Below are 22,731 nucleotides of genomic sequence, written 5' to 3'. Positions count from 1 at the left end.
TCATTTATTCAATCATTTTCTTTTCGACTTTGTCCTTTTATTAATCAGGGGTCGCCACAGAGGAATGAACCTCCAACTTCTTCAGCATATGTTTTATGCAGTGGATGCCCTTCCAGCTGCAACCCATCACTGGGAAACACTCATACACTACATACAATGAAGCCTACCCAATTGACCTATACCACATGTCTTTGGACTTGTGGGGGAAACCGGAGCACCCGGAGGAAACCCACACGAACACAGGGTGAACATGCAAACTCCACACAGACACACTAACTGACCCAGACGAGGCTTGAACCAGTGACCTTCTTGCTGTGAGGCAAACGTGCTACCCACTGCGCCACCATGCAGCCTGTTCATAATGAAGGAAGTACTATTGTGTTGTTCTAAAGACGGACTACAAAACAGTTCCAATTAGTAATATAATGGAGGTTGCAACAGATCTTTTTGAGCTTGTTGCGATGTATATTCAAATAACAGATTTATAGTCGATCCTTAGATTTAGATTTAATACTCACTCACTATACGGCTTATTAGTTTTAAAAAGATTATTGAAAACCAAAAAATATATATATTAATGGTTAAATAAAAATATGGGGCAGCACGGTGGTGCAGTGGGTAGCACTGTCGCCTCACAGCAAGGTCACTGGTTTGAGCCTTTGGCTGGGTCAGTTGGCATTTCTGTGTAGAATTTGCATGTTCTCCCCGTGTCCGCGTGGGTTTCCTCTGGGTGTTTCGGTTTCCCCCTAAAGTCCAAAGACATGCGAGTATAGGTGAATTGGGTAAGCTAAATTGTCTGTAGTGGATGTGTGTGAATGAGTGTATGGGTGTTTTCCAGTGATGGGTTGCAGCTGGAAGAGCATTTGCTGGATAAGTAGGCGGTTCATTCCGATGCGGATAGCCCTGATTAATAAAAGAACTAAGCCGAAAAGAAAATGAATGAATGAATAAATAAAAATACAATGTAGAGTGGAGACTTGGAGGCAGAGAGCTTGCAATTTGCTATAAGAAAGAGTGGGATTTATATAGACAAAATTATTATTTGGAAGGTCAAGCAATCATTTCTTTGTAAGACAAAGTTATAACACTTTGGTAAAAAAAAAAATGAAACCAATATCATGTATTTGAAAAACATTCAGTTTTAATTCAATGTTTATAGATTTAAAATCCATTTAAAACTGACACTCATTTGATAGCCTAAATGTGCCACTGTACAATACAACTGTCAGGACAATATGCATTTCATCCATCTATGACAGATGCTTTAAATGTCAGGTATCAGTCGAAAAACATTCTTTACTGTACTTTAATGTTATTTAACAGTGTTCATTTACCATCACAGTCTAAATATTCAAGTTTTTATTAATGATTTAAAATCAGGCTTATTTTTTAAATTTTATGTTTTCATTAAAAAAATAAGGTTTAGTAATTTCATTGGGAATTTTATTATAATAATACATATTTTGAGTCAATATTATGTTTTGTTTTAGCTTTGGTATTTATCTTAGTTTTCAGCTAAAGTTAATAAAAATAATTTTGAAATATATTTAGTCAGTTAACACATCTTTTATTTCAAGCCCCAAAATGCTTCAGTTTTGGTTAGTTTTTATAACTCTGCTCAGAAATGTTATTCTGAAATATTATTTGGTATTTTTTACAAAATATCCCTAAGGAGGTCTTTCATCATATTACCTCAAGACCAAATTTGTATTTGGCCCTATTAAAATCACCAAATTCATAAATTTTCCTTTGGCTTAGTCCCTTTATTCATCAGGGGGGGCCACAATGGAATGAACCACCAAACTATCCAGCATATGTTTTAAGTAGTGCATGCCCTTCTAGCTGCAACCCAGCTCTGGGAAACACCTACACACTCTCACATTCACACACATATACTACAGACAATTTAGCTTAACCAATTCACCTATACCACATGTCTTTGCACTGTGGATGGAAACCAGAGCACCTAGAGAAAACCCATGCAAACACAGGGAGAACATCCACACAGAGATGTCAATTGGCTCAGCCGGGGATTGAATCAGCAACTTTCTTGCTGTGAGGCGACAGTGCTAACCACTGAGCCACAGTGTTGCCCTCTAAATCACCAAATTTGAATGCACAATTCAAAAATGAGCATTGCAGAGTAACATTATAATTACTTATGGAGGGTCATACTGCACCATGTGGTCAAGCTTTTTAAGAATCTGGTCTGGAATTTTCAGACATCCTCAAGCAGAGAGCAAAAAACCCACATCTTATCCAAAACCATGCCAAAGGTGGCATATTGGCCTAATGAATTGAGGTGCATAATGGTGTTTGACAGCGATTGGATGGTGCCCTTCATTATCTCTACAGCCACAGAAATCTCAGAAAACGACTCATGCGGTTCCCAGCGGTGCCTGTGTTTACCCTTACTGGCTTTTGCATTAAGATCTTGTCTGGTCAGAAGTGGGAGAAAGACCTTGCGCTCTTTAATCCATATCATAAGCCATGATCTCCCAGAGAAAATGCGTTCAACGCAAAAGACAAGTCCCATTGACCTGTCAGTTAGTAGAGGAGAGGTGAGGAAAACATATGGCTTTGATTACAGCGGCGGCTATTTTAGCGGACAAGCCCGATGCTGATTCACACGCAGAGAATAGCAGCACCATTAGAGGGCATAAATAATGTACAGTCCTTTTTCTACACTACTCAGCTAAGTGCCTTGAAACCTTGGGCTCCACTTGTCAGGTTTTTCAATAGATTAGGACAAGATTTATTTTAAGTCTGTAAAGTAGCATGTTCCTGACAGCGTTCAGCGGGGATCGAGTGTTGCACGTGAAAGCACGGCACCCTGGTTTAATTGTAGCGGCACTGTGGAGCAGACAGGCCTTGTGTCGGATCGGTTAAATATTTAATTCAGTCTCACTTAAACTTCCCCATGATCCATCGTATCACACCAGCAGAACACGCGAGGCGGAATTACAACAGGGATAAAAGACATGAAAGTTGTAATTCCAAACATGGCCCTTGCTAAAGCTTACAAAGAGAGATTTGTGTTAAGAAACAGATCAGAGACTTCGCCCTGTCTTTTTTCGTCAGTTTTCTTCGCTCACTGAATTTGTCTTTCTCCCACCCACTTTTCGCTCTCCGTTCCCTCTTTCTTCCTCTCTCAATCCATCCCCCATCCCACTGAAGTTACAACTGAGAAAACAATTAAATCCAATTTAAAATTCGACTACATGTCTGTGTCATGCCTCATTATGGGAAGGTTTTTGGTATTCAAAATAATTGAAACCTGACGCGTTAAGTGCGCGGGCGGACTCCCACTGCAGGGCCCAGGGAGCCGCAGACAGAAGAATGATTGTGAGAGAGAGAGAGAGGAGAGAAAAGGAGACCACTTCAGTGTGACAGAGCGGGGCAGCCGTGTGTAGGGATCTGACAGCGGGGAGGGTTCTTGTGTGTGCGCGTCACGTATCGGCCTCCGAGAGCTCAATTACAAGATTGATACTCAGAGAGGAAACTTCATTTTGCTTTACAGATGTCGGCACCGCCAGAGAAAAGCGAGGCTGTTGTTTAACATAAGACGGGTTTGTGCAATGAGAATAAGCTCATGTGAAACTAAAAGGCCTTTTATTTCCTTCTAATATCAGAATTACGTTTCTTTAGGTCTATTTCCTCTTACAAAGCCTTACTTTCGACTAATAATAAAGTGTAGACTTGACTGCACATTATCCTGGCTGAGGAGAGAAAGTCTGACTGACATTGAAAGTAACCAACCATAGCCAGTTTAGTTTTTAATTAAATGATGCAACAACTATAGACCATTTTGAGGGATGTAAACAATAAGAATGGTCGTAACCTAATTCCCGTTTTACATTTTTAATGCCCATAGCTTCCGAGAATACAAAAAGGTCCACACATTGGTAAATAATACTATAGAAGGTGTTTTAACGTAAAGTTCTAATTGAATAGCCTTTTGTTACAGTTATGAAATAGTTTAACAACAAGCAGGAAATTACTATGGGTCAATGACATCACCACATTGAAATGGTCTATAGAATGTTAATGGAATAGAACAAACCAATTTAAATAGTTGGTGTATAGCTTATAGAAAGGTATGTATGATAAATTGTGTAAAATACAGTGACATCATGTATACAGAATTCAAAAGTTTTTTTTTTTTAATAGTCTACTGTAAACTATGCAATAACTCAAAGAAACATAAAAAGATCAAGCAAAGAGCACAGATCTGAATGTAATGATGCAAATTGACACTTCATGAATTTTCACAATTGACTTCAATAGCAACAGCTTCAATAACTGAAATTAATTGTCTTGAATGTTATCTTGAATTTGTAGGGGATTTTATTTACTTGGAGAGCATCTTTGACCTACAAATATGTTGGAGATTTTGTGTTACAAATAATATAAGCAATACGGCTTATAAGCAATACGGCGTTATGGATGTGACATTTGCAGTAAAAATTCGAAACATAAATCCACATAGAAAGTATACGTTAACATTTTATTGAAACAACTGTTTATTATAGTTATGGCAGCAGAAAAATATCAATCTGTAAACATGGAAAATATCTGTAAAACATGAGAAAAATAAACATGCGTTATGGATGTGACAAAAACAATTGCGAGTTTACAGTACACAACATACTTTGTAGAAATTCTGTGAATTAAACTGCACAACCCAAAAGAAATATTGCCAATAAAAAAATAAGAGTCGGCTCACTATAGAACAAACATGATTGATTTTATTTTATTTTTCATTTTTGCATTTATGAGGAAAAATCTTTGTTATGGATGTAACACTTTTTCGTTATGTGACTTTGGTAAATCAATTATAATTGTTTGAAAACATTGACAGAGACATTTGAGTATTTCTATCCTGTAAAATACTTGCTTACACAAAAAATGTAGAAACGGTTTCTCTATTTTGGTGAAAACTTTTTTTTTCATGACAAGGTTGACATTTGCATGGAATTGTTCCTATATTTTTTAAATAGTTAATTAATTTGACGGAAAAGACATTAGTTTTATGCATACATTTATTTGCATATGGTGTTATATCCAACTATTATATTATTGAGGTTAGATGCCTTCACCTGTCCTAAAAAGTCAAGCCAAAACATTTTACCTATAGCCTCCCCTAGTGGCTGGCACTAGTATACATCAAAAATCATGGCTGACCCATTCAAATGATTGGAATGTGAAGTTAAAGATTAAATAAATTTATTTCAAACATTGTTTCCATCATTTTAGGTAGTTCTTATAATGTTGAGATATGTTCAAATGTTGCTTTTTAAAATAGGTTTGCTTTTAGATATTAATAAAAATGTGTGATCTCATAATAACATGGTGTGATTGGGTTTAGGAGTTTAAGTTTAAGTCACAGCAGAGACTTTATTAAACAGGGGTCGCCACAGCGGGATGAACCGCCAACTTATCCAGCATATGTTTTACGCATACACATACACAATGGACAATTTAGCCTACCCAATTCACATGTACTGCATGTCTTTGGACTGTGGGGGAAACCGGAGCACCCGGAGGAAACCCACGCAAACATGAGGAGAACATGCAAACTCCACACAGAAACACCAACTGACCCAGCAGAGGCTCGAACCAGTGACCTTCTTGCTGTGAAGTGAACATGCTACCCACTGCGCCACCGTGCAGCCCTGTGCATTTTAGCTTCTGTGTTAACTGCTGAATGAAATGGAGACTATAATTTAAAACTGAAATATAATAGAAATAAAGTCTATAAAATATACTGAAATAGAACTAAATTCTCAAAATCTTTCACTGTTTTTTTACTGCAGAACTGTTTTCCAGCATCTTTCATGTGAACGAGCTGCAACTTGGGTATCACAGACAATTAAAAAACATAAATACGACATCACTTGTTTGTTTATCTGCATGTGGCTCATAATTACAATATTTTTACTCTACTTGAAGGCCACATAAGGTCTACTGAAGTCTCGCGCTGATTATGATGTTCAGAAGAAAGCAGTGCCAGACTGCATTTGCATTTGAGCATGGGCCAACACTTGATGAAGTTCTGAGAACATCTCTGTTTCTTTTCAAAAGACCAAAGGGCCATCTCTATATTTTCATCTTAATTTGATTACGCGCCATCCTGTCTCTGTGAATGATCTGTTTTGCCTCAAGAGGATCTTTTAATCACTTTCCTCTCATAGTGTTTTTTTCTCTAAACGTGCTGCAACTGTCTTGGACGCTTCCCAACCACGCTTGATTGAGAGGTAAAAAGACATTTGGGAGAAACTTTGTGTTTGGGTGCGTACGTGTCTGCGGCTGGCTTCCGCGTCGTCAAAAGAACTGACAATTAGTTTACAGTGGCGCTACAGAAATGCTCACCGCCTGCCTGGTGGCGGAGATGCTTTTGTCTCCTGTCCTCCATTAAGAGAGCCATAAAGGTAGCGAGAACAGATGGCTGCTGGCCTGCTCTGTCCTGCATCTCCCCACAACTGCCACCAATCCTTTGCGTCCATTAATCTTCTCCTCCGTATTCTTGCGACACAACTATATTAAACAACTCAGGAAAGAGAAAAAGAAATAGAAATGGGGGAGAGAGCCAAACAAGCCAACGCAGCTGTCAGGAAGCCGAGAGTGAACCATCAGTCCACAAAAACCTCTCTAAACGCTTCTGTAAAACGGTGCGAAGAAAATCATTCTGCCTTGAACCTGACCCTATAAAAGTGGTATCCATGGCCGGCGAAACAATAAATGCTCATTAAAAGGCAGCTGCCAGTGCTGTTGAAGACTTCACAGGCCTGGCTGGAAAACACAAGCACATCTGATTCCAATTGTAATTGAAGAAGACAACTGTTTCCGCCCGGGCTGAAGCTGGGGAAATTTACAGTGCTGATGGCAGGGCTTGTTAGAGGCTGGACTACACAGTAGCTGAGGCCTGTTAAACACACAAGTTTGGCCAGAGTGATTCAATGCCTTTTCTTTTTTTTAACTGCACCATTAAGTTCAGATTGATTCCTTTTTACTGCCAGGAGATTTCAAGTACAAATACAAATGGTTTGGTGCTGTAAATTCTCTTTCATAGATGATCTTATCTAAAAGAATGTGCCAGGAAACAACAAACAGAGGTAAATGAAGGAGACAGTCCAGGAGTTGGTATTGTCTGTATTGTCTTACATATTTAAAGAGTTTTTTTCTTTCTCTACAGTAAAGCCAGAGATCAAGCTTGTAATTATGCATCATAATATGATTAAAACTAAAACCTTTATTGAACTTATTCTTCAATGCGGAAGTGCACTCTTTTTTGCGATTGTTTTAGAACTCCCGATTCAGTTGCCTATGGGAGAAATGACTTGTAGGAATAATAACTACTTGCTCTACAAACAAGTGTTTGCATGATTACAGACAAAGCAGAATAATGTAATAAGAAAATATCAGTTTGCAACATCAAGCAGCAGAACGCGCTGTTTTTAACATCTAAAAATAAATGGAAATGAATGAGACTGAAAGTCTCGAGCCAAAAAGATTCAAATGGCTGCGCCCACTCGTACGCGAAGAATAAGGTGAATAGCAGAGGTGTCCAAACTCAGTCCTGGAGGGCCAGCGTTCTAGAGAGTTTTGCTCCAACCCTAATCAAATATACATGAACCATCTAATCAAGCTCTTACTAGACATACTAGAAACTTCCTGACAGGTGTGTTGAAGCAAGTTGGAGCTAAACTCAGCAGAGCACCTGCCCTCCAGGTCTGACTTTGGACACCCCTGCTTTACAGAATATTATAACAATTCTATATTTATTCTTTGCTGTAAATGAATTAAGAGATCAACCCTGTAAAGCACTTCATCTGATATTTACAGAGCAGTTTTAAAAGTTGTCGAAAAAACAGGAGAGGTTGAAATTAATCTTAAAGTTCTCATTTATAAAGGTCAGTTCACCTCAAAATTTCTTTTTCTTTTTTTGGCCTGAAGATGATGTAGCTGCTTTCCAATTGCCACTATTGTTGGCTCTACGTAGGTTGTGCACGCATAAAAGTCAGAGTCCGTAGACAAAAATAGATGCAAATAAAAACGTCTTTATTTTTCCAATGAACAGAATTCCTTCATCAATATTCCTTCATCTATATTGCACACTACTCTCTTGTCTGTATGTTACGCTACCTTACGTTACGGTAAAAAAACTGTGTGTTTCCTATCAACCTCTCTTCCTCAGTGCAGTGAAGCCACGGTTATATAGTACGGTAGTGACACCTTGTGGCCAAATGCCACCATACAATGTATGGCTCCAACAGATGATCTTTTTTTTTAAATCTGAGATTCTCTAATGCTTAAAATGTTAATAATAATATTGATAATTTTGAATTGATTGTTTTAATTCAAGACTTCTAGATAGATGTGAAAAGATAAAATAGGTTTTTATTCATATACTATAAAAAAAAGGCAAACACAAGAGGGTCTTGTGATAGCTCAAGCATGCATGCTTGACATAAACCTTTTTGTTTTGTGTATGTCAAGCAGCATGTTTGAGCTTCAGCGAGAGTCGATTGTGGTTGAGCTTTTGTTTATGTTGGTTAATTAGTGTTTATGTGTGAATAAAAGCCTAAATTAAATCTCTTCATCATATAACACTATTTAGAAGACTTGGATTAAACCACTGATAACAGAATTTTAATTTTAGGGTAAACCCTTAAAGTTGTTGGCACTTCAAAACGAAGCTATACAAATTTGATGACTTACACTGAACTGGCGTGAATATGAAAAATGTTGCTATTCTAAAACCTGACAATTAAAGCCAGAACTGTTTCTTCAATAAGAGCCCACAGAGGTACCAAGCGCACCATGTGGTGGACTTGTCAGCCCACCTACTGTACACCAACTTCAAGTCCTCAAGGTTTTAACACACTTAAGCCACGTACTACATTTGTGATAAATGTATTACTTCTCATCAAATGAGTAAGATGCACAACATTGTAGCTGCCTTTGCTCTACAGGAAAAATAAACCCAATCACACTCTGCAAGGAGAAAAACACACACACACACACACACACACACACATGCGTCAGTCCAGCGCTCTGTGCTCTGCAGCGTGAGGGAGGTGGCTACTCTTGATGGGCTTTCTCTCCATCAGCATGCTGAGCTAAAAATCTGTTGTCTGCGGCAGTGGCGTGCAAAACACATTAATGCGTTCGAGGCCACCGTGACTTTATGAGGGACAAATATTTCAGAACGCAGCTCTATTTGGCCCCCTCTGCTGCATGTCCAGAGCAGTCAGTGGCTAAATTGAAAAATCAATTCCAATTTAAATGATTGGAATAAAGAACTCCTGGAGTCAGAGATAAAAAGGCTGTCTTCTCCTAGATCCCCTTTAATTGGAAAGTCATTTCTTCAGGGTATTCTAATGGTTCTGAGGGAAGATTGCAAAGCAAAGTTGATGAGCTGGAGGAGGGTTAATAGCTTCTGTATGTGTTTCTGTGTCTGCATGTTCGGATGGTTTGTGCATTGTCCTTATGCACGCAAGCCTGCCTTGTGACAAATGGACAAAATGAAGAAACATCCATGGATCAAGACACTTAGTGGTGACTTTGCTCTGGTCAAAATAGGTGCTGTTCAAGAGCATCAAGTGTAAATATCATTCAAACTAAATTTTCACTCTCATCCAGTAGATCAAAATAATAAGCATGCCTTTTAAAACCCTTTTAACATTAATAACATGGCATTTGTTATCTAATCTTGTCTAGTAATGCATCTAGATAAGGGTTCTCCAATGGCATTTATAACTGTTTGTCAATTTTCTCAACTCCCTGCAGCATAACTTTTGTGCTCCCTTCACCTCTTATCTTTATCTTTAAAAGGGTAAAATTTACATTTACTTACATTCATGAATTGATTAATAATTAGAAAAAAAGAAGCCTACAATTTAACAGTTACATTACATATTGGGGTATTACACGATGTGGATCAAACAAAGTTTTCAGTTTGTCACATTTTCAACATTAAAACACATAAAAAGTAATAAGATACATCCTTGCTGGATCAATGTAATTCATATGTTCAAGCCAAAATAAAACTGCCGAAATGAAATGTACTCACAATTCATGTCGATCCAAACTTGTGTCGGTGATTCATCTGTGGAAAATGGCGACTGTGCTGTTCTGTAGCTCTCAAACTCCAAACAGCCCATAAACGTGTTATAAAAGTAGTTAATATTATTCATGTCTGTTAATCCGTGTCTTCTGAAAACTTGTGATTGGTTTGGATGAAAATATAATACGCGAAAATAATGTGTTTTCACTCAAAATCGGATTCCTTCTCGTTTGAATTTGGCGCACAGGCTGAACTGTAGTATTTAATTAAACGCAGCCAGCACGCCTCCATATAAGGAAAAGGCGGGGCTGAACGCGTAACTTCTATCGAAAGTCATTACGGTCAACGGTACATCCATTTTAATTAAATACTTTGTATTAATTGTATTCCCACATTCCCAACACCAGTCTCTTTTTGATAGCCAATAATACATTAAAAACATACAAAGACAGTCCGATGCAAAACAGAAACCAATAGCCTACAGTATTTAAACATTGAAAATGTACTTCTTGATTTAAATTAACAAACAAGATTGGTTCTTTGGTTGTTGATGTACTGGTTAATGTATTTGGTTGTTAATGTATGTTGGCTATTATCAGATAAACACATTTCTGTTACTTTTAATAAATAGTTCATCCCACCTGGCACTTGGAAAAACTGTGTTGGAGACTGTGCTTTAACTTTGTTGTTATTGACGAATCATACAGTGGGGCAACATTAAAGTCGTCAATAAATCCAAATTGAGCTATTAGCTAAATGTGCAATTAGGCCTAATCCATGGTCATCTTTACTGTAAATCAGAAAACTTCTGCACTGAAAAGCACTGTCTGGCATATAGACTTTAAAAATGTTACCTTTGATCACTTTCTTAAACAATTTTAAGAAGATATTTCCTTGTCATTCTTAACCTAACTTTTACCACATTGTGCTTAACTCTGCATTATCTCCATTATAAACATTGTTTTTCTTATCTTTGATTAATGTTTCAAACTTGTAATTTAGGAAGTATAGTAATCTGCATTTTGGGCCATGTCACATTTATTGTAATTTCAAGATGACAACACAAGATGTTCTATAAAGAGCTGTTCACATCCTTGCTCGTGGAATTTTATGTTAATAACATGGCAGCAGGTGCTCCACCAGTCACATGGAATACACTGTACAGATAATTACAGCACAAGTTCTATCAGTATACCGTATGATCTCTATTTACAACTTTGTCATTTTTTTATAGTTAGGACATGACATGAACTAAGTACTGTTTTTGACAAGGTAATAAAACCAAAAGTCTTGTCTGAAAAAATAACTTTAGTAGTTAGTAGTTAGCAATATGAAATATGAGAATGCACAAAGTTTGATCCCATTATCTCTTTGGAGAAATTATGTCAGAATGTGGAAGATTAATTCAGCATTTTTTCAGTTTACGTGAGATTTTCCCCCTGGGTTTAAAATAAGCACTGTGGTAAATATAACTTGATACTTTAACATTTTGGTCTATAATGTAAATTATTTTACAAATGTGAATTTTGAAGCTGTTTTCTGATATGTTGCTAACAAATTAGAAGAACATTCGGGATGTGATTCTGTGCAGTTCATGTAGTAGAATTTGTTTACCACAGACTTTATTTAAAAAAATACCATTTAATAGTTATTAACACAAGCCATCTGACATCATTGCTACACCATTGTATTGTGAAAAGTGAACTCTTGCAAAAGTAACCAAAAGGTGGAGCTTAAAAGAGTCAGTTGGAAGTTACATTAAAAAAAGAAGTGCAAATTCATAACCATTAAAATAAAGCCCACAGTTTATTATCCGTAGACAGTACTTTAACTGTTCATTGGCTGTATCAGTGTGCAATCTGTTACAGGTTGCGTTCTCAGTACCATCAGTTAGTCGAGCACAAAGTGCTAACATGGGCAGTTGTTATTGAAGAAGAAATAATGGTCATTGAAGCAGGGCTCTATAAAGTAGATTACAGAGGTAGACAGGATATTTACAGATACTGCAGAGGTCAAGAGATTGTCTGTGTCTGTGCTGAAGAGATGTGTGTTGTGCAGGAGGAGGGGGTTCACAGAGGAAAAACACACAAGAACTCTGGTTGGTTTCATTTCCTGGGAAGAAAGGAAAAGTTAAAAGGTGGCCCCCGAACAAATGAAACTCAATTTCACGGCACATTATCCTTCCCTGTTCTCTTCTCCTGGCTTTCATTTTCATTAAGACCACAGACAAGCATAAATTAATAATTACTGCCCGAATGTCTAAATGCAGGCCGCTCTCCTGTAGCCTTTCATTTTCCACTGTGGCCTTGCATGTTCATGCTTGCAAAATGTTAATTTAGATAATGTGGCCTGCCCCTTGTCAGATAATTCTGTTTGGTGGTTCCACTAATACATAATGGTCTTTCTGATTAGATGACATTAAGTCTATCTTGTGTTCAATCAAGCCTGTGCGATTTCCTTCCTCGCCGACTCAAAGATGAGCAGATGAAGAACAGAGTCACATGGCTGCCGAGTCTTTGATACCTTTTTACTTTATGAACTGTGCTGAATGTCAAATGAGGGTGAGTAATTACGTCTGACCGGCAAAACCAATATTACATTTAAGCATGCTTCTGGAATAGGCATTATGTCGCTTCCAGACATGCAACTGTCTAAATCAAAATGTAAAAATCAAGAAACACATAACTGGTATTCAGATTAAATTAGGCAGTGTGCTCTAATGCTATTAGCGCTATCTTATTTTTTTTTATTACCCGAATGGAATAAATAAGAATTATGCATGCTAGTTAGTGTAGTCTATTAATTTGATCATTAATGCAACACATCAGGGTTTCTCGGTGCTTGAACACTCAAGGCACTGAAGGTCATTAATGTTATAATTGTAGTTCTGGTCCTCGTATTTGATTGGCTGAGCATTTATCATGAATAATTTCTGAACATTATGTTGTTACACAAGAAGGTTGTGATAAGCAATTATCATTTTCTGTGGCTACGTTCAAAATTGTATCCTCTTTTATTTTGAATAAGTACATTCTTTGTGATGAGTAAAATGTTCTATATAACATGGAAGTGGGAAGTAAGAATATAATGTGGATATACACATCCACCATGTCTTCACTGTCATTTGATCTATCAGAATCATTTGTATCATTACACAAAAATAATATAAAGGGTTATAAATAATTTACATTTTAGAATTTCTACCTGAGTAATAGATAATTTGATGGAATTTTGCATATTATTTTATGCAACCCATTATCCACCCTTTATTACTTTTCAAAGTTGCTTGTCTGAAGCATTTACTAAAATAGTGCACAACTAACATAAGACATACATACCATTTTATGTCTGAGCAAACTTTAGCTTAACTATATAAGCTTAACATATAGCTTAACTGGTAAAGCATATCATTATAGCAGTGTGACAATAATGGATTCGATCACAGGAAACACTCACAGTTTTAACCCTCAAAGGACCCTGGTCACGCTACCTTTCTAGCCTACAAGACTGGTTACTCAAAAGTCTTATTCAGGCCCATTCAGTGTGGGTTTTAGGACCTTACTTCAGCTACATTTTTTCTCCAAAACTTACTAACCACGCGTAATATTTTTTTTGTACACTACCGGTCAAAAGTTTGGGGTCAGTATTTTTAAATGTTTGAAAATAAGCTTCTCCTGCTCACCAAGGCTGCATTTATTTAATCAAAAATACAGTACAAATTGCAAAATTGTGAAATGTTATTGCACTATAAAATAACTGTTCAAAAGTAGTTTATCATTTAATAATCTATTCCAGTGATTTTAAAGATTTTAAGCTTCATTACTCCAGTCTTCAGAGTCACATGATCCTTCAGAAATCACTCTAACATTAATTATTATTATTATTATTATTATTATTATTATTATTATTATTATTATTATTATTATTATTCATGGTAATATTATTAAAAACAAAAATAACTGGAGTAATAATTTCATTTGAAACTACATACAATAAGAAAGCAGTTATTTAAAATTGTAATAAATATTTAACAGTTTAACATATTTTTTTTACATTTAATAAATGCTGCTTTGATGAACAGAATCATTTTCTTAAAAAAAAAAAAAACAGGAAAAAAAAACCTGACCCCAAACTTTTGACCGTAGTGTACATCCATATTTCTCACATAGTATTGTAACACAGTTTGTGCTGAATACAAAAAAATGCACGTTGGCCAATACTATTTAATAAGTAGCTGAAATAAGCACAAATGTTAGGGCATGTCAAAACATCTTAGTCACCCCAAAATCACCCCAGACCCCCGCAGGTTAAAAAATTCACTTAAATATACCGTAAATGATGTTCTACATAGCCTCAGCCAAATGCCTAATTACAAATGTAAATTTGGTGGATTAGAAACAGGAGGAATGGTGATCAAAAGACCATCTAAAAAGTCCACACACATTTACAAACATTTATTATCATTGGTTGACTGGGATTGGTTATACAGTCTCATTATAAGGTTAATATTTAAATCATCTGGTAGTTGTTTATCAGTTGTCATGAGGTCGACAATAAATCTTTTTTTTTCAACATTTCATCATTTGAGATTCATTTTGAACCAAACCATCATTGAACAGATTAAAATAAAAATAAAAACTCTGTATCTACAGTGCTCAGCATATATAAGTACACCCCTAACAAATCTCTCTTTTAAATTAATATTTTTAATAGAAAGCTATACAATATTATATGTGTATGTAGATTAGTCAGTACTGAAGCCAAATCTGGAGCTTATCTAACTTATGATAACAGTCCAAAAACTAGTACAGAGCTACCCAAATTTATATTCATTCATTTTCTTTTCGGCTTAGTTCATTTATTAATCAGGGGTCACCACAGCGGAATGAATCACCAACTTATCCTGCATATGTTTTATGCAGCGGATGCCCTTCCATCTGCAACCCAGCACTGGGAAACACCCACATACTCTTGCACACACTCACATACACTACGGCCAATTTACCGTATCCAATTCACCTGTAAAGCACGTCTTTGGACTGTAGGGGAAACCGCAGTACTGGGAGGAAACCCACGGCAACACGTGGAGAACATGCAAACTCCACACAGAAATGCCAACTGACCCAGCCGGGGCTCGAACCAGTGACCTTCTTGCTGTGAGGCAATTGAGAGGCAGCGCCACCGTGCTGCTCCCAAAATTGATATGTTATAGAAAAATATTAAACACAAATATAAAAAAAAATTGTTGAAATTTTGTAGGTTGTCATTTTTTTTCAATATTTTGCTTCAATTTAATTGTATTATCCTTCAATTTCTAAATATGTTTGGTGACTGAAATATTATTTGAATATCTATTTAATAATTCTGTTTTGTTTAAATGCACCTAAATACATTGCCTATATTCACTGAGAAATGGATAAACATATTCATTTTCAAAATGGGGTGTACTCCACTATATACAGCTGAGAACTGTAACTTTTTAATCATTGTTTGTTTTTATTTTTTGCTTATCTTGCAATCTGTATTGTAGTTTACCCAAAAATGAAAATGACCTCATTATTTACTCTCCCTCATGTGGTTTTAAACTATTATGAATACAAAAGACATTTTGAAGAATGCAGGTTGCTGGCACCCATCAACATCAATAGTATGGGGGAAAATACTGTGGAAACCAATGGGTGCCAGCTACAGTACCAGTATTTTTCTAAATATTTTATGTGTTGTTCAACAGAAGAAAGAAACTGAAATAGGTTTTGAACAAGAGAAGGTTAAGTGAATGATGACAGATTATTCTTTTTGTGTGAACTATCACTTTAAAGGGGAACTGACCATTTTTGTTGTTGTCATGTGTCATGAGCATCAGTCCTTCATTGGCTTTAAAGCATAGTAAAACATGTATCATACAGTATGTGCATTTCACAGTCTCATCAGAAACAAATAGTAATAGCATCTAGCTACTACTCTTTTATGAGTGAATTCAGACAATCTTTTTGTCACATTCTGGGAAAGTATGGCATTTTGGATGCAGCCCGATTGTTATTTAAAAGAAGAGGAAGAAGAGATAGAAGCCAGAATTAATTTTGAAATGTGTGATGGAAATTTTGCAGCAAAACCGACAAATTATTGCCATCCAAATATCTACTTGTTATTTGATCTAATACGTAAGCTATATCAGCCGATAGATTATAGCACCTCTATTTGACAACAACATCCCACTGAACATGTGAATTCATTTACAGTTATCTGCACTAAACGGATCGACTGACATTATCACCTTGGGCATTAGCGATGAAAAGACTGTGTGAAGTAATCACCTGGAGAATGTCTTTATATTCACACTCGACACTAGAAAAGCACACACTCCAAAGTGATGACATTGACACGGTCCATGTTTGGAATGAGCAGCGCTCGTTATTAATGTGCTCGACATGGGACGTGATTACAGCACCGTGGATATTTTAGTCTTTGTGCCTCAAAGTCATGTTCTAACTGAAATGAATTTATTACAATATGTGCAGTGATATGAAACATCTAGCTGGAGGGGTGAATCCCGCTCAAATAGCTGGAGCAGAACAAGACATCAAACAGCTCATAACTACTGTACATTTCTGTCTGAGAGAGAGGAAAATCATCCTATTCTCAATCAAAGATGCAGACAACACGGATCTGCTGTATTTAAAATGCACTAAAGTAAGCAGCCTGACGAAGAAAACAAAACAATTTGATAGACAGCACATTTGCGGCTTCTTCACCGCCTCAAATTTCAGCAGTGAGTGATAGAAACCTTTTATGCTCATGAAAAGGCCGAACTTGAATTACAGTCACCATTGATTGCCACTTTATATGTAGTTTTTCCAAGGTTGATAGAAACTTTAACCTCATTTTCAATAAAGAAGAAAAACATGAAACGTTCCAGACCTTGAATTTTTACAATGCTGTGTTGAATTATGCAGCGATCAGTCAATTATTCATCTCCAAGCCTCTCTGTTACAGCCACGCTTTCAAAAGCATGCAAAATGGACCTGTGCACGGCCGTGCTGTGTCAACACATTTCCATCAGAATTGCTTACGACAGGAAATTGTCATTCAGTGTCAATTCTGCCTAAGCTTTTATAAATTTGAAATAACACTAATGCCAATTAGCTGCGTTGCTTCGAAAAACAGTTTCCTGAGCCAAACACTTATGTGATCTCATGGGTCATTTCTGCTACGCACTACCTTTTTAGCTCTGCAACTTGTACTTAAAGTAATGTTTTTGCTGTGTATAAATATTTCTCTTAAAAAGTGTATAACATTTTTGGGAATATGCAAGCTTATGCACTTGAATATTTGCAAAATGACAAATTGATAAAAAAAAAAAAATTGGAATGTTTAACCAGGATAAATAAGATCAGGAGCTCATAACAATGTCATATTTATTTTATATGGGTATTTAAAAATATATATATCATAAAACTATTTATTTAACAAATCTATTGCTATTGGCAGGTGTTTATCAGTGGCAGTTGTCATTTGAATATGTCAAAAAATACATTTTCCCTTTTTTTGTATTGAACTCAACAGAATCATTAAACAAATATATATGAACGCTTTAATTATGGTTTGTTTTATTGTCTGCGATCTCTATTACACAAAATGAAAATTACCTCATCATTTACTCTTACTTGCGGGGTTTAAAAGTTTTTCTTCTGTTGAACACAAAAGAAGATATTTTGAAGAATGCAGGTTACTGGCACCCATCATCTTGCATAGTATAGAGGAAAAATTACTTTGTAGGCCAATAGGGTGCCAGCTACCAGAAATGTTCAATTTATTTGGGGTTTAACTACCCCACCAAGAAAAAAAAATTAGATTGCATTTCTTAACTCCTAATGTCGCTAGTTAACACACTCAATGCATCTTTTTCAACACATCCCATAATTTCTGAAATATTAACCTCAACCAAATGGTTGATATGTCGGTTTATGGTTAAAGTACCGGAATTAATACATATACTATGAAAATCTGAAAATATGCAGTTTAAGACCAATTTATTAAAAACATTATATATATATATATATATATATATATATATATATATATATATATATATATATATATATATTCAAATTAAAACATTTTTAAATTCTAAATCATCTTTATTTTTGAAGTCTGGCATAAAATATTTCAGATTCTCATTTAACATGTTTTCTTGTTTGTTTGTTTGTTTTCCCAATAAAACCTTTCAAATCAAGAGTAGTAGTGCAACATGATTATATTTGTTAGATTTTTTTGTAAACCAACAATGCTGTGTGTGTTATTTAAAACAGTCAAAACATAGTCAACCATTTGGTAGAGCAGGCAGTTGCAGGGTTATTCAACAGAGGAAAATGTTTAATCAGGATGAATAAGATCAGGAGCTCATAACAATTTCCTTTTTATTTTATTGTGGTATTTAAAATAAAAAAAAAAAAAACACAAAACTAATTATTTAACAAATCTATTGCTAAAAGTTTCAGACGTTTGTCTTGTTTTCACATGTTACTTCCTGATGTCATTAAGGAATATTTCAAGCTAGAAAGTGAAAGAGGTCAAATTCATAAAAGGATCACCAATTAAAATGGGAAAACATGTCTGGTTTTAAACATTTTGAAAAATTCGATTAATTATTTATTTTTAATTGAGGCTTTTCAACTTAGACCTTATTATTTGATCTTAAAACGGTCAATTTAATTCAATATAGTATTTTTTTTTTAAATCCACACTCCTGTTTTCCTAATTGACATTAAAATAAATAAAAACTATATTGACACATATTTACTATTAACTTTGATTTTATTTATTCTATGCACGTGTTCCTCGTATACTGTATGATGATAGGATGCAACAGATTTAAAAAAAATGTTCTTGATGCAGTCTGTTTTTTAAGTGATGCTTCCTGCCTATTATATTGTTACACCAATAGGTGGCAACAAGCATTTGAGTTTGGTGACAAGTTGGTGATTCTTTGAAATCAATCATTCATTTTTTTCTTCTTCTAAAAACACAGAATCATTGTGAAATAAATTCTCTGAACTGATTTATTAAGAAACGCCATCACAGTGTCATCAAAATTGTGTTAAGAAAAAAGAACATGACCTGAATGTTATGCTCGTTTTTAAAAAATCTTATTTATTTTGCTGTCTTCGTTATAAATGTGTCATTTGAGCAGCAAAACAAATCACTTCTATCAAATGATCTAGAACCATGGGTGTGTTGCACAAAAAAGAATTTTCTAAATGTGATAATAGTTGTATCAATCTTGCGCCTTGTTTAAAAAGAGGTAGGCTTACATTTAAACCCTCAGTTTGATTCTGGATTTAACTTCAAAATAACCCTTCATTAACCATACCCTTGTTGCTCCATCACTTTGAACTCAGATGTACATTTCAGTTTAGGATTAACTTTAAACCTGCTATCGAGGACCAAAATGGCAGCACTTATTTGGAGGATTAAAGTAAATGAAAGAATTGCTTGTAGAAAAATAAATGAGCATCTCAACCTTTTTGAGTTTTATGATGATGCGATTAGTTCAAAGTAATTCAGAAAGAACCTTGTGATGATTGATAAAAGTGTTATTTTTTTATGAAATCAAATATCAATGTTATTCATTGTAATATAAATGATTATTTATTCATATATATATATATATATATATATATATATATATATATATATATATATATATATATATATATATATATATATATATATATATATATATATATATATATATATATATATATATATAGTGTTGTTTGTTATTTTTCATAAATAAATGTTCCTGCTATTTTTTGTAACAAAAAAGCTACTATAAAATGAGCCATCTTTTTTATTTATGAAAAAAAGAGCAATATCCTGTAACGAAAATGGGGTTTAACAATATGAAAAGTATTTAAAAAAATTAGCACTTTCAAAATAGCATACATAAACACAGTAAATCTGAAAAATACAAACAATTCCTGTGTGTAGACTCAGTAATTTTACTTTTATAGTGATGAATATGTTCTTTTTTTTAATGCCTTTAAGGCAAAATAAATGAACGTGAACATAGAAGGCTGAGAAAAATAAGAATTTCAGGAGAAAGTTTCAGACGGCATTTAAAGGTTTTTGCATCTGAAGTCTTCATTTACTAATGTACATTTACTTTACTAAAGTATATATTATACACAAACCATTACAATTAATCATAGGTGAAATTTTTAGTCACAGCTAAATGTTTTAATCAAAGATTTGTTATCTATGGACCCTTTTCACAAGCCTGTCATCAGCATCTTTAATCTATAAATATACATATATAATATTCCATCTTTACAAACTGAGATTTTATTTAGTCAGTTATGTTTATGATGCATATTATAAAAACATAACCCATACTGTAACCCAAATGACCTGATTTGCTTGGCTCAATCCTAACAGTTTATCAATAACTAATTAAATTACATGAAGAGATGTAAGCTTCTTCTCGTTTCCTTCTTTCTTTGACTATGTGGCTTTTCCCAGGAATATTGTGCTCGTTCAGCCGGAATGAATGAAAGGTATTATTTCTCAGTCATGTGTTGTGTAGAGCCGTGTGCTCACTGTACTAAGCATGAGTGGTTTTATTCTGCTAGTTATTGTCATTGCTCAGTAACACATGTTTTACAACTCAACCATGAACAATTTTGATTGCCCTTCAGATTAAAATATAAGCACGCCGCTTACGTAACATCATACGTGACGTTTTGTTTTGCGGCTGAAAATCTTCATTAGGATACATTGAATCATGGATTATGAAATAAACTGCTTTACATGATGACATTTGATTTTAAAAAAAAGTGTACACGTTTTCTCAAGCTGACAAAGTGATTCATTCGCAAAAGAGTTTAGTCTAATAATCAGACTCACAAATATTTTATTATCATATTTGACACCATAGAATAGAAAACAGACACACACTCATGCAAATCCACACAGATACACTTCAGTGCATGTGTGCAGACACGCACAATTTCGCTCATTTGTTCTCATACACACACACACACACTCTCTCTCTCTCTCATACCATGTCATTACAGGAGACAAGATCAGAAAAGAGGGAAAAGCACTTTAAAACAAGACATCCTTTCAATATTTATACGTTTCCTTTACTGCCATAGAAAGAAATAAGGAACAATGTGTCCATAAATCTTGCTACAGTGTTTACATCACATAAAAAGAAACTAAAAGGCAAGTCCCCTTTGATGAGGTAAAAAGATACTTTAACATGTAGTTTAACACAATAAACATTTGAATTGTTACAGACCGAGGACAAATGCGTGACAAAATAATGTCTATGATTATAGTTTAAATAGCTGCCCCGTAACATTAGATAAGTCCATCTAATAAAGGATCCTTTCAACACATATTCTTTCTTGATTATCCAATAAGTGCCTCATCACCATCATCATCATCATCTACTTGGTATAATAAAAGCCTGTAATCTATGATTTAATATATTCGACATTACCGCTAATTAGCAGAGTGTAATTTTAAACCCATCCGGCTCAATTGTTTCACTCTTTATTCAAATCTGACAGTTTGGGATTGCTGTGATTACTTGATTTTTGCCTTGGAAAAAGGCAAATTATGTGAAGGACTTGTGTGAATATCTGCTGGCAACGATTAATTAAATCTGTCAAATATTTTAGGAATCTTTTTCTTTAAAAAAATATGCAATAAAACAAAAATGTGTTGCCAGCAAGTGCACATTAGCATTATTTCATTATTATATATAATTAATCTGCAAAATAAGAAGTTCAGCATGCACTTTGTTTAATCAAATACATGGGGGGCAATAATGAATTATTATTATTACTTATCTTCCATTGTATCTCAAAATTAATATAATTTTTCTGCGACTTGCTGCATGTTTGTTTGTTGAAGATACTGACTTGAACAATAGATATTTATGTAGTATGATACATTAAATACTTATTTAAAGGGCCCTATCAATCAAAGTAATTCCCCTTAAATTCAGTGTAACAATGATGTGTAGCATTTGGTGACCTATACAACTGAATTTAAAATCAGTTCTTACAAGATTCAGCTTCAAAATGTAGCTGTTAAAAAGAAAGTGTTCAACTTTATTATGCTGAACTTCATAATAAAGTTCAGCATGCACTTTATTTAATCAAATATGGTCTACATGGGGGACAATAATGACTTATTATTATAAGTTATCTTCCATTGTATCTCAGAATGAATTTAATTTATCTGTAACTTGCTGCATGTTTGCTTGTTGAAGATACTGACTCGAACAATAGATATTTATGTAGTATGATACATGAAATACTTATTTAAAGGGGCCTATCAATCAAAGTAATACCCCAAATTCAGTGTAACAATGATGTGTAGCATTTGGTGACCTATACAACTGAATTTAAAATCAGTCCTTACAAGATTCAGCTTCAAAATGTGGCCATTAAAGAGATAGTGTTCATCAACTTTAACTGGGTGTGAGTGAATAAACCCTAAGTACATTTGTTCAGCACAGTTAAGTATTTATTGAATAACATGAATTCAGGACAACACATTTACATGCCTGCATGCTTCCTCACCGTAGTGGCAGCGAATTGAAAGAATGATGGCTCAGAAACAAAACAAATCTAGAAATTCAATATAAA

Source organism: Danio aesculapii, chromosome 9, assembly GCF_903798145.1.
Source record: "Danio aesculapii chromosome 9, fDanAes4.1, whole genome shotgun sequence".
Lineage (NCBI taxonomy): Eukaryota > Metazoa > Chordata > Actinopteri > Cypriniformes > Danionidae > Danio > Danio aesculapii.
This window is presented reverse-complemented; position numbering follows the sequence as displayed.